The sequence below is a fragment of the Solanum lycopersicum genome, chromosome 11 (genome assembly GCF_036512215.1).
Source record: "Solanum lycopersicum chromosome 11, SLM_r2.1".
NCBI classification, from domain to species: domain Eukaryota; kingdom Viridiplantae; phylum Streptophyta; class Magnoliopsida; order Solanales; family Solanaceae; genus Solanum; species Solanum lycopersicum.
Window position 1 is genome coordinate 27,974,053 of NC_090810.1, and position 12,470 is coordinate 27,986,522.

Here is a 12,470-nt window from a genome sequence, read left to right on the forward strand (position 1 = left end):
ATCTTCCCGTAGAATTTAAAATGGAAACTTTGAAATATTCATAACTACGAGTTTTAGTTGTTGAAAATTTTATAAAATACTTAATAGAGTTATAGTTAATGGGACAAGTCCAAAATGAATTAATATCCAAGTAATTTGGACCATGAAATAGATTAATAAAGATTTATTGATGGATTGTAAGTTTTTGTCATACAACAATCCACCTTTAACTTCTATTTGCACACGACTAAGACAACTACTACATTAGTAGAGAAAGAATGGAAGTCTCCAGGTAAAGATAAAAAAATAACTACACCTTAAGATTTCTGTTTATGTATGAATTGAATTATTAGATTTTATATTTGGTTCATGGGATAGGAATACATGGTGGAAATTATTTCGAAGGAATCACGGTAGGTTAATAATTAACCATTAGACTATTGACGAATGGCATAAGTTCTCTGTTGGAAAGAAACATGTACATAAAATAATTTTTTTATGAGTTAGTTTTACTGCTTATTGTTAGCCATAGGAAATTACTGTTTGGCAGTAGTGTAGCGTTGATGTTGGGTTATGGGTTTAGAGGGGGAGGAATATTATGTTTCCTAGAATCTAGAAATATCACTCTAATATATATTGACTCTAAATGCTTAATTTTGAAGGAAACGTATCCCTTCTAAGAATGGAGATTCAAATACAGAAGCATAAATGTACGAGTCTCCTACAAAATGTTATCCTTTGATAAGGTGTCTTGGGACTAGGGTGGGGAAAAATGTTACTCTATTGAGGATAATCACTCAAAAATTATTAAGTGAAATCACTGGACAATGTATAATAAGTGGCTAATAATTGAAGTATTAGATGGTTGGTTTAGATCAGAAAATGTTTCCTCGAGTTATATATTGCATAAGAATTTAAGTTCTGATAATGTTGGTTTACATAATTGAACATTAGGTGTGTTGCACTCTATAAATATTCCTAGACTCATCCCAATATCCTTCCACTAATTGAACCAATTCCTAGACACATTCTTCGGTTGGTCGAATACAATGGGTTTGTGTTGTTGGGATATTATCTAGAGCTTACAACCTTGACAATGTGTTTATAATTAAAGACAATGTTTTAAATTATCACCCATATTATTTTATCTTATATTAAGAGCAAGTATATAGTATGTGATGTTATATTGAGAGCAAGTATGCAATCAAATATGGAAAGAAAAGGGTCTTTTATCACAACATATGTGACATATGTAGTATCATATGTCTTTGTAGCAACATATGGGTAATCTATATCAACATATGTCTCATATGTAGCAACATAAACCTTAAATGGCTAATCATTTCTACATAAACTGTCACGACCCAAAAATGGACGTGATGACACTCGTCTTATCCCACCAAGACAAGTCAGCCTAAAACTCAACCATTACAATAAAGTGCGGAAATAAAATATAAGCAACTTAATAAAACCCCCCAAAACCTGGTAGTCACGTGTACAAGCCTCTAAAATATTACAATCGGATCAAAAGAAAATATAAGTCTCATATGATATTGTTTCTAGAGTAGAACAAAATCATAAACAAGAGTAAGGAGGGATGCTGAGATGACCAACAACTGCCTCACAAAATCTCCAGGAAGCCTCGGAAAAGAAGAGAATATATCATAAAAGTCCGGGCTAGTAACCTACAAAAATTTGTAGAAGCAAGGGGTGAGTACCAAACCACACGGTACTCAGCAAGTAAACCTCTAAACACAAGCTAAGGGGATGAAATACGGTACTCCTACCACCCCCAACCGAACCTCCACAACTACAACCTGCATAAACAACAGCCCAACCTAACAACTCACAGTTTACATAGAACGTAACTCAACAAAAACATTTAGACAAATTACATATCCTCCACAACAACACTTTAACAAATTACATATCCCCCACAACAACACTTTAACAAATTATATATCCTCAACATCAACACTTAAACAAATTAGATATCCTCAATAGCAACACTTCCACAAATTTACGTATCCTCAATAACACACTTCAATAAATTACATATCCTCAACAACAACACTTCAACAAATTATATATCCTCAATAACAAGCTCAGTATTAATCAATCACAAGTTCCGCAGAAAGGCAATCAGAAGATCAGCAAAATACAATATCAAGTTCACCAATGATAAGTATGTGTAATGCAATGTCAAGTATAATGATGCATGTCTGACCTAGTGATATACACCCGCTGTCTCTCAGTCTGGGACCCATGGGGGACATATCTGTCCATGCATCTGTCGCGGCGCACGACACTGTAATGACCTGTTTAGTCGTTTTGAGCAGCAGATTTTAATTCTGGAAAACAGGCTGAGGCGACGGACCCCACGACGGACCGTCATGGGCACGACGGACCGTCGCAGGGTCTCGTTTCAAAACACTTAGAAAAACTGAAAATTGGGTACTGAAAATCGACTCTCTGAACTTCGTAACGAAATGGAAGGATGGACCGTCACAGGTGTGACGGACCGTCACAGACCCTTGGTGGAAATTTGGGTCTCTGAACTTTGCGACGACGTGCAGGACGGACCGTCGCAGGCACGACGGCCCATCACAGGTTGCGCAATCCTAGTCTGGGTCGGATTTCTTGATACGTTTTAGGAGACGTTTTTAACTATTCTTGCCTTAATTATAAAGTTAGTGGGTTAATGTTAATAAGTCTAATTACTTGGGGGTTAAAAGAGGTAACCTTAAGTTAATTAGTGGGGCATTATTGCCATCTTTTATCCTTAATTATATACTAATTAGGGTAAAAGAAAGAGGGTTTGAATAAAGAAAATAGAAAGAACAAGAGAAAGAGAGAGAAAGTTGAACGAGAAAGAGGAGAGATGAAGAGGACACAAAGCTTTGGGAATTTGCTTGCCTGATTTCTAATCATCGGTGGAGGTAGGTTATGGTTTTCATGCTATTCGTAGTAAACTCTTAATAGTGAATGATATGTGTTAGTAGTATTGTAAACCTTCTATATGCTTAATTGTATGCTTGCATGAATGATGTGATTATGTAATTGTGAATAAATAAGCATGATGAAGCTATTGAACCCCAAATCTTGAAAAGGAACCCTAATCTACTTTGTTAATGATGATGCCTTGGTATAAAAGAAGGCTTGATGAACGAAAGTGGTGAGACTAGGGGATCGGGTGCCACGTTCCGGTACCAGGATAGAATATGGATCGGGTGTCACGTTCCGACACCAGGATAGAATATGGATCGGGTGTCACGTTCCGACACCAGGATAGAATATGGATCGGGTGCCACGTTCCGGTACCAGGATAGAATGCGGATCAGAGTGTCACATTCGGACACCAGGATAGTATATTGAGGAGCGGAGTGTCACGTACCGACACGAGGGGAATAAAGATAATGAATCTTGAAATATGTTAATATATCCAATCTAATGAACTAAATCCCCAATTGAGTATGATGAGGAGGTGTGAGTCCTCATTGATGTGCTTGGTATTGTAACCAAGGGTTTTGGTAACTGTAAATGCTGCATGCTAAGGATGTTAGTTGATTTTATGATATTGCTTAATACATACTGTTTTCTATTTTGAGTTGGCCGATGATATCTACTCAGTACCCGTGTTTTGTACTGACCCCTACTTTTATTGTTTTCTTCTTGTTTATTTGTGGAGTGCAGCAAACGTGCCGTCATCTTCGAATCAATAGTAACTCAAGCCAGTCTTACTACATCGGAAATTCAGGGTGAGCTAATGCTTCTAGCTTGGAATGGATCTTCTTCTTCAAGTCTTGATGCCTTGAACTTCCGGCATGGACTAGCTTCTTATGTATTTTTAGCTTCTTAGAATATTCTTAGTTTAGTAATTTGATTATAGATGTTCTTGTGATGATGACTTCTAGATTTTGGGAATGATAATAGTTATTGATTTTATTAATGAGTTTAAGTCTTCCGCATTACTTTATGTCGATATTATATTGAAATGTTAAGGTTTAGATTGGTTGGTTCGCTCACATAGGAGGGTAAGTGTGGGTGCCAGTCGCGGCCCGGATTTGGGTCGTGACAAACTTGGTATCAGAGCATTAGGTTCGTTGGTCTCATCACACAAGAACGAGTCTAGTAGAGTCTTAAGGAACGGTAGGGGGACACCTTTACTTTTCTTTGAGATGCTATAAGACTTTAGGAAAATTCCATTCTTTCTTTCTTTCTTTCGTGCTACTACTTGAATCCAATAGGTATCTAGGTGATACAAATTGGTATCTGACCATCTTCACTCTCTTTCGCAGATGGTTAGAACTAGAGCAACGACTACGCCAACACCAACACCGGCACCAGCAGGACAGGGTGCGTCTAGCCATCCACTGGGGCTGTGGCTCGAGGAAGAGCAACGGCAAGAGGCCGTGGTAGAGGTTTTGGGAGGACGTCCTCTAGGGGAAGAGGACGAGCGCCTAGACCATCTGATACTAGGGCAGTGACTCCTCCACCGACTGAGGAAGTAATAAGAGAAGGGGAGGATGGGGAAACTGAACAAGTGCAGAATGAGGGATTGCCACCCCAACCTACCCCAGAGATGATCAATCAGGTTCTGGCTTATCTTAGCGGGTTATCTGATCACGGCCAGACACCCCAGTGTTTTCTGCACCAGCACCTCAGGCTCCGGAGGTACAACATGCGGCTACTATGGCTCCCCGCATGGATGTTCCATTGGAAATAGGCACGTTTCCACGTCTGACTACTGGGCCTATAATGACAAATGATCAGCATGAACTTTTAAGTAAGTTCTTGAAATTGAAACCTCTAGTCTTTAAGGGTGCGGAATCTGAGGATGCTTACGATTTTCTGGTTGACTGTCATGAGCTACTACACAAGATGGGTATAGTAGAACGGTTTGGTGTTGAGTTCGTGAGTTATCAGCTTCAAGGGAACGCCAAAATGTGGTGGCGGTCACATATTGAGTGTCAACCAACAGAGGCACCACCTATGACTTGGGCCTCATTCTCTAGCTTGTTTATGGAGAAGTATATCCCCCGAACTTTGAGGGATAGGAAAAGGGATGAGTTCTTGAGCCTAGAGCAAGGTAGGATGTCGGTCAATGCATATGAGGCTAAGTTTCGTGCATTATCCCGATATGCCACCCAACTGTGTTTCAGTCCACAAGAGCGAATTCGCCGGTTTGTGAAGGGGTTGAGGTCAGAATTGCGGATTTCGGCCTTACAGATAGCGGCAACGACAAAATCCTTCCAAGAGGTGGTAGACTTTGTGATAGAAGTGGAAGGAGTGAAGCCAGACGACTTCACCCCGACATCGACATCAAAAAGGTTTCAAAAGGGAGGTGAGTTTAATGGTGCTTACACTAGAGGACAGGGTTCGGGAAGTTACTCAGTCCGACCAATTCAGTCTTCACTACAGACTGTAGTTGGGGGTCCACCTCCGACCGGTCAACACTTCTCTGAGAGACCTATGCATGAACCCAGAGAGTGCTATGGATGTGGGGAGATTGGACATATTAAGAGATATTGTCCAAAACAGAGTTACAGACCTCCAAATGTTAGAGGTAGAGGTGGTCATGGCAGAGGCCGTTATTTTGGAGGACGTGGTGGTCGAGGAAATGGTGGTCACCAAAACGGCCGAGGTGATGGGCAAACTGGAGCCACTACATCACAACAAGGTAGGGGCAACGGACAGACGAACGACAGGGCCCATTGTTATGCTTTCCCTGGACGGTCTGAAGCGGAGGCATCTGATGCTGTCATCACAGGTAATCTTTTTGTTTGTGATTGCATGGCTTCTGTATTGTTTGATCCTGGATCCACATTTTCTTATGTATCTTCCTCATTTGCTAATGGTCTAAATTTACATTGTGAATTTCTTGATATGCCTATTCATGTTTCTACTCCGGTGGGTGAGTTTGTGGTGGTTGAAAAGGTTTATAGGTCTTGTTTGGTGAACTTTGTGGGGAGCAACACTTATGTAGATTTAGTTATCTTAGAAATGGATGATTTTGATGTAATTCTGGGTATGACTTGGCTTTCTCCGCAATTTGCGATTTTGGATTGTAATGCTAAAACGGTGACGTTAGCCAAGCCTGGGACAAATCCGTTAGTTTGGGAGGGTGACTACACTTCCAAACCGGTGCGTATCATCTCCCTTCTTCGTGCTAAGAAAATGGTTAGTAAAGGGTGTTTAGCTTTCTTGGCACATCTTAAGGATGACACTACCCAAGTACCTTCGATTGAGTCGGTTTCGGTTGTTCGTGAGTTTCTGGATGTGTTCCCTGCAGATCTTCCTGGTATGCCACCAGATAGGGATATTGATTTTTGTATTGACCTTGAACCGGGTACTCGCCCCATTTCGATACCCCCTTATAGAATGGCTCCCACGGAGTTAAGAGAGTTAAAAGCCCAACTTCAAGAGTTGTTAAACAAAGGCTTTATTAGACCAAGTGCATCTCCTTGGGGTGCTCCAGTTTTGTTTGTAAAGAAGAAGGATGGGAGTTTTCGAATGTGTATAGACTACCGACAACTAAACAAGGTAACCATAAAGAACAAGTATCCTCTTCCCCGCATTGATGACTTGTTCGATCAGTTACAAGGTGCTTGTGTCTTCTCTAAGATTGACTTGAGATCCGGTTATCATCAATTGAAAATACGGGCAACGGATGTGCCAAAGACTGCTTTTCGAACGAGGTATGGGCATTACGAATTTGTAGTGATGTCTTTTGGTCTTACGAATGCCCCTGCTGCGTTCATGAGCTTGATGAACGGGATTTTTAAGCCATATTTGGACCTCTTCGTGATCTTATTTATTGATGATATATTAATATACTCAAAGAGCAAGAAGGAACATGAAGAGCATTTGAGAATGGTATTGGAAATGTTGAGGGAGAAAAAGCTTTATGCCAAGTTCTCTAAGTGTGAGTTTTGGCTAGATGCAGTGTCCTTCTTAGGGCACGTGGTTTCTAAGGAAGGAGTGATGGTGGATCCTTCTAAGGTTGAGGCAGTGAAGAATTGGGTAAGACCCACTAACGTGTCAGAAATAAGGAGCTTTGTTGGGTTAGCTAGCTACTACCGCCGATTTGTCTAGGGATTCTCTTCTATTGCTTCCCAATTGACGAACTTGACTAAGAAGAATGTTCCATTTGTATGGTCGGACGAATGTGAGGAAAGCTTTCAGAAGCTCAAGACTTTGTTGACTACCGCACCTATCCTTACCTTGCCAGTAGAGGGTAAGAACTTCATTGTTTATTGTGATGCATCCTATTCTGGTTTGGGTGCAGTACTAATGCAAGAGAAGAGTGTGATTGCTTATGCTTCAAGGCAACTAAAGGTGCATGAACATAACTATCCGACCCACGATTTGGAATTGGCTGCGGTAGTGTTTGCATTAAAGCAATGGAGACACTATTTATATGGGGTTAAGTGTGAGATCTATACGGATCATCGTAGCCTACAGTATGTCTTTACTCAGAAAGATTTGAACTTGAGACAGAGGAGATGGATGGAACTACTGAAGGACTACGACATCACTATTTTGTATCATCCGGGGAAGGCGAATGTTGTAGCTGATGCTTTAAGTAGAAAGATGGGAAGCATGGGAAGTCTAGCTCACTTGCAAGCTTCTAGACGCCCATTGGCTAGAGAGGTTCAGACTCTAGCTAATGACTTGATGAGATTAGAAGTAAATGAGAAGGGAGGATTGTTGGCTAGTGTGGAGTCAAGATCTTCTTTTCTTGACAAGATTAAGGGAAAACAGTTTGATGATGAGAAACTAAGAAGAATCCAAGATAAGGTATTGCGAGGAGAGGCTAAGGAAGCACAAATCGATGAGGAAGGTATTTTGAGAATCAAGGGAAGGGTATGTGTACCCCGCGTCGATGATTTGATCAACACTATTCTGACAGAGGCTCATAGTTCAAGGTATTCTATACATCCGGGTGCAACCAAGATGTATCGTGACCTAAAACAACACTTTTGGTGGAGTAGAATGAAGCGTGATATTGTTGACTTTATTGCCAAGTGTCCAAACTATCAACAAGTAAAGTATGAACACCAAAGGCCCGGAGGAACACTTCAGAGAATGCCCATTCCGGAATTGAAGTGGGAAAGAATTGCAATGGACTTTGTGGTTGGTCTTTCAAGGACAATGGGTAAGTATGACTCCATTTGGGTGATTGTTGATAGGTTAACTAAATCTGCTCATTTCATTCCGGTAAAGGTGACTTACAATGCAGAGAAGTTAGCCAAGATCTATATCTCAGAAATCGTTCGATTGCATGGGGTTCCACTATCCATCATATCAGATAGAGGTACGCAGTTTACTTCTAAGTTTTGGAAAACATTGCATGCGGAATTGGGTACTAGGTTGGACCTTAGTACTGCGTTCCATCCTCAGACCGATGGTCAGTCTGAAAGGACGATTCAAGTGTTGGAGGATATGCTTCGTGCATGTGTGATAGAGTTTGGTGGCCATTGGGATAGCTTCCTACCCTTAGCGGAGTTTTCATACAATAATAGCTATCACTCAAGTATTGATATGGCCCCATTTGAAGCATTGTATGGGAGGAGATGTAGGTCTCCCATTGGTTGGTTTGATGCATTCGAGGTTAGACCTTGGGGTACTGACCTTTTGAGGGATTCGATAAAAAAAGTGAAGTCTACTCAAGAAAAGCTTCTAGCGGCACAAAGTAGACAAAAAGAATATGCAGATCGAAAGGCTAGAGACTTAGAGTTCATGGAAGGTGAACAAGTCTTGTTGAAGGTTTCGCCAATGAAAGGGGTGATGCGATTTGGTAAGCGAGGTAAACTTAGCCCAAGGTATATTGGTCCATTTGAAGTACTTAAGCGAGTAGGGGAGGTGTCTTATGAGTTAGCCTTGCCTCCAGGGCTGTCCGGAGTGCATCCGGTATTCCATGTGTCTATGTTGAAAAGATATCATGGGGATGGAAATTACATTATCCGTTGGGATTCAGTTTTGCTTGATGAGAATTTGTCTTATGAGGAGGAACCTGTTGCCATTCTAGATAGAGAAATTCGCAAGTTGAGGTCAAGGGAGATTGCATCCATCAAAGTTCAATGGAAGAATCGACCCGTTGAAGAAGCCACTTGGGAGAAGGAGGCGGATATGCGAGAAAAATACCCATATCTGTTTACAGATTCAGGTATTCCTTTTCGCCCTTGTTTTCCTTCTTGTGATCGTTCGGGGACGAACGACGGGTAAATTGGTATCTAATGTAACGACCTGTTTAGTCGTTTTGAGCAGCAGATTTTAATTCTGGAAAAACAGGCTGAGGCGACGGACCCCACGACGGACCGTCATGGGCACGACGGACCGTCGCAGGGTCTCGTTTCAAAACACTTAGAAAAACTGAAAATTGGGTACTGAAAATCGACTCTCTGAACTTCGTAACGAAATGGCAGGACGGACTGTCACAGGTGTGACGGACCGTCACAGACCCTTGGTGGAAATTTGGGTCTCTGAACTTTGCGACGACCTGCAGGACGGACCGTCGCAGGCACGACGGCCCGTCAGAGGTTGCGCAATCCCAGTCTGGGTCGGATTTCTTGATACGTTTTAGGGGACGTTTTTGACTATTCTTGCCTAAATTATAAAGTTAGTGGGTTAATGTTAATAAGTCTAATTACTTGGGGGTTAAAAGAGGTAACCTTAAGTTAATTAGTGGGGCATTATTGCCATCTTTTATCCTTAATTATATACTAATTAGGGTAAAAGAAAGAGGGTTTGAATAAAGAAAATAGAAAGAACAAGAGAAAGAGAGAGAAAGTTGAACGAGAAAGAGGAGGGACGAAGAGGACAGAAAGCTTTGGGAATTTGCTTGCCTGATTTCTAATCTTCGGTGGAGGTAGGTTATGGTTTTCATGCTATTCATAGTAAACTCTTAATAGCGAATGATATGTGTTAGCAGTATTGTAAACCTTCTATATGCTTAATTGTACTCTTGCATGAATGATGTGATTATGTAATTGTGAATAAATAAGCATGATGAAGCTATTGAACCCCAAATCTTGAAAAGGAACCCTAATCTACTTTGTTAATGATGATTCCTTGGTATAAAAGAAGGCTTGATGAACGAAAGTGGTGAGATTAGGGGATCGGGTGCCACGTTCCGATACCAGGATAGAATATGGATCGGGTGTCACGTTCCGACACCAGGATAGAATATGGATCGGGTGTCACGTTTCGACACCAGGATAGAATATGGATCGGGTGCCACGTTCCGGTACCAGGATAGAATGAGGATCGGAGTGTCACGTTCCGAAACCAGGATAGTATATTGAGGAGCGGAGTGTCACGTACCGACACGAGGGGAATAAAGATAATGAATCTTCAAATATGTTAATATATCCAATCTAATGAACTAAATCCCCAAATGAGTATGATGAGGAGGTGTGAGTCCTCATTGATGTGCTTGGTGTTGTACCCAAGGGTTATGGTAACTGTAAATGCTGCATGCTAAGGAGGTTAGTTGATTTTATGATATTGCTTAATACATAGTGTTTTCTATTTTGAGTTGACCGATGATATCTACTCAGTACCCGTGTTTTGTACTGACCCCTACTTTTATTGTTTTCTTCTTGTTTATTTGTGGAGTGCAGCAAATGTGCCGTCATCTTCGACTCAAAAGTAACTCAAGCCAGTCTTACTACATCGGAAATTCAGGGTGAGCTAATGCTTCTAGCTTGGACTGGATCTTCTTCTTCAAGTCTTGATGCCTTGAACTTCCGGCATGGACTAGCTTCTTATGTATTTTTAGCTTCTTAGAATATTCTTAGTTTAGTAATTTGATTATAGATGTTCTTGTGATGATGACTTCCAGATTTTGGGAATGATAATAGTTATTGATTTTATTAATGAGTTTAAGTCTTCCGCATTACTTTATGTCGATATTATATTGAAATGTTAAGGTTTAGATTGGTTGGTTCGCTCACATAGGAGGGTAAGTGTGGGTGCCAGTCGCGGCCCGGATTTGGGTCGTGACAGACACGACCCTCGATAACAGTAACCATCACGGCGCGTGATACGTCCTTCGAAATATAGTATCCATCGCGGCGCGCGATACGTCCCTCAAAATATAGTAACCATCGCGTCGTGCGATACGTCCCTCGAAATGGTACATCCTCTTTAAGTTATCATTCTTTCTCAATGCACATAACACTTCCACAACCATGCCTCAGAATAATGCAATGTCATGTTCACACAAATAATGAGAAGATGACCATTTTCATAACATTGCACAGTTCACAACCACACAAACATGAAATCACATCAACAATGATTCAACAAGCCATCAAACTTTTCTCAACACATCACACATAAATAATTAATCACATCGCCTTTTGTTATCCCTTTTATTTCATCATTAAAATTAATCAATGCGGACAAGTCAACCCATCACCAATCCCGTTACTCCCAAACATATATCACAAGGAAATACACGCATTCCATACACTTAACAAGAGTTTAGAAATCCACTTGCCTCAATTTATCGAACAATCACTTCGGGACTTTAGCCTTCCTCCTTTTCGTTAAGCTTCCATAATAATGCAATCTATTCACATAACTAATCACAATAAGATTTTCAAACTCAAAACACCCACATTACTTTCTGTCTAGACTCGAACAAAAAAAAGAAATCACTCAAATTTATAATCAAATGCCTAATGTTGATGTCAATAACATGTCATCTCTTTCAATTTTCTCCAAACTTCAAATCTAGGGTTAAGTTCTATTCTCTTCAATTATCACAACCTAATAGTTTTGACATGATATAATATACCAATATTTAATTACTTATTCCAAAATACTAAACCATATTAATATGAAAAACCCATGAATCCCAAAAAAATTAACAAGGAAATTATACGTAAGTTCCTCCACTATTTCCTGACGGAGTGCATTCATTGTGTTGAACTACAATATTAATTTGTGTGAACTTATTCTAAGTTCTAATTGTAAAAGAAAATTGAAAATCATAAAAGTTGCTCCACTAACCTCTGCAAGTACTCAAACAACTACAAATTAAAGACGTTAATATAAAATAAGATGTAAAAACTTTTCTTGACCAAATAATTAACTAATCATTACATTGACATTAGTTTACCATCATATTTCTCCACTAACTGTGGCACCAGAAGAACCTCAAACAGTAACGAAGTGAACTAGTCTAGAAACTAATATACCTGAAGCACACACGTAACTCCATCGACGCCACAACTAAGGTTTTGGAGTTCCAATCTGACTCTTTCCGTTTCCTCTTTAATTATGACTCAAAATTTAACCCTATTTAATTTAATTAGTACATGGGTCCAGTGGTATAGGGTTATGGACCTTTCTCATTTACCACTTATTAAAATATATAATAAATAACTTTTTTTTAAAATAATAATAGTTGTTTAATAGTTTAAAATTCTCAAACCAAATTTGACGATTGATCATAAATGACTCGGGATAAATGTCGAGAG

General features: G+C 40.1%; 1 long non-coding RNA gene across 1 annotated transcript; it reads right to left on the reverse strand.

Annotated features, from left to right (window-relative positions):
* Nucleotides 1-562: 562 nt before the first annotated feature.
* On the reverse strand, nucleotides 563-12,258 carry LOC138339716 (uncharacterized). The gene is made up of 3 exons (XR_011212577.1): nucleotides 12,189-12,258; nucleotides 11,486-11,557; nucleotides 563-1,664 (listed from the first exon to the last, which is right to left on the reverse strand). It is a non-coding gene; the product is annotated as an uncharacterized lncRNA (long non-coding RNA).
* Between the last annotated feature and the right edge of the window lie 212 nt (nucleotides 12,259-12,470).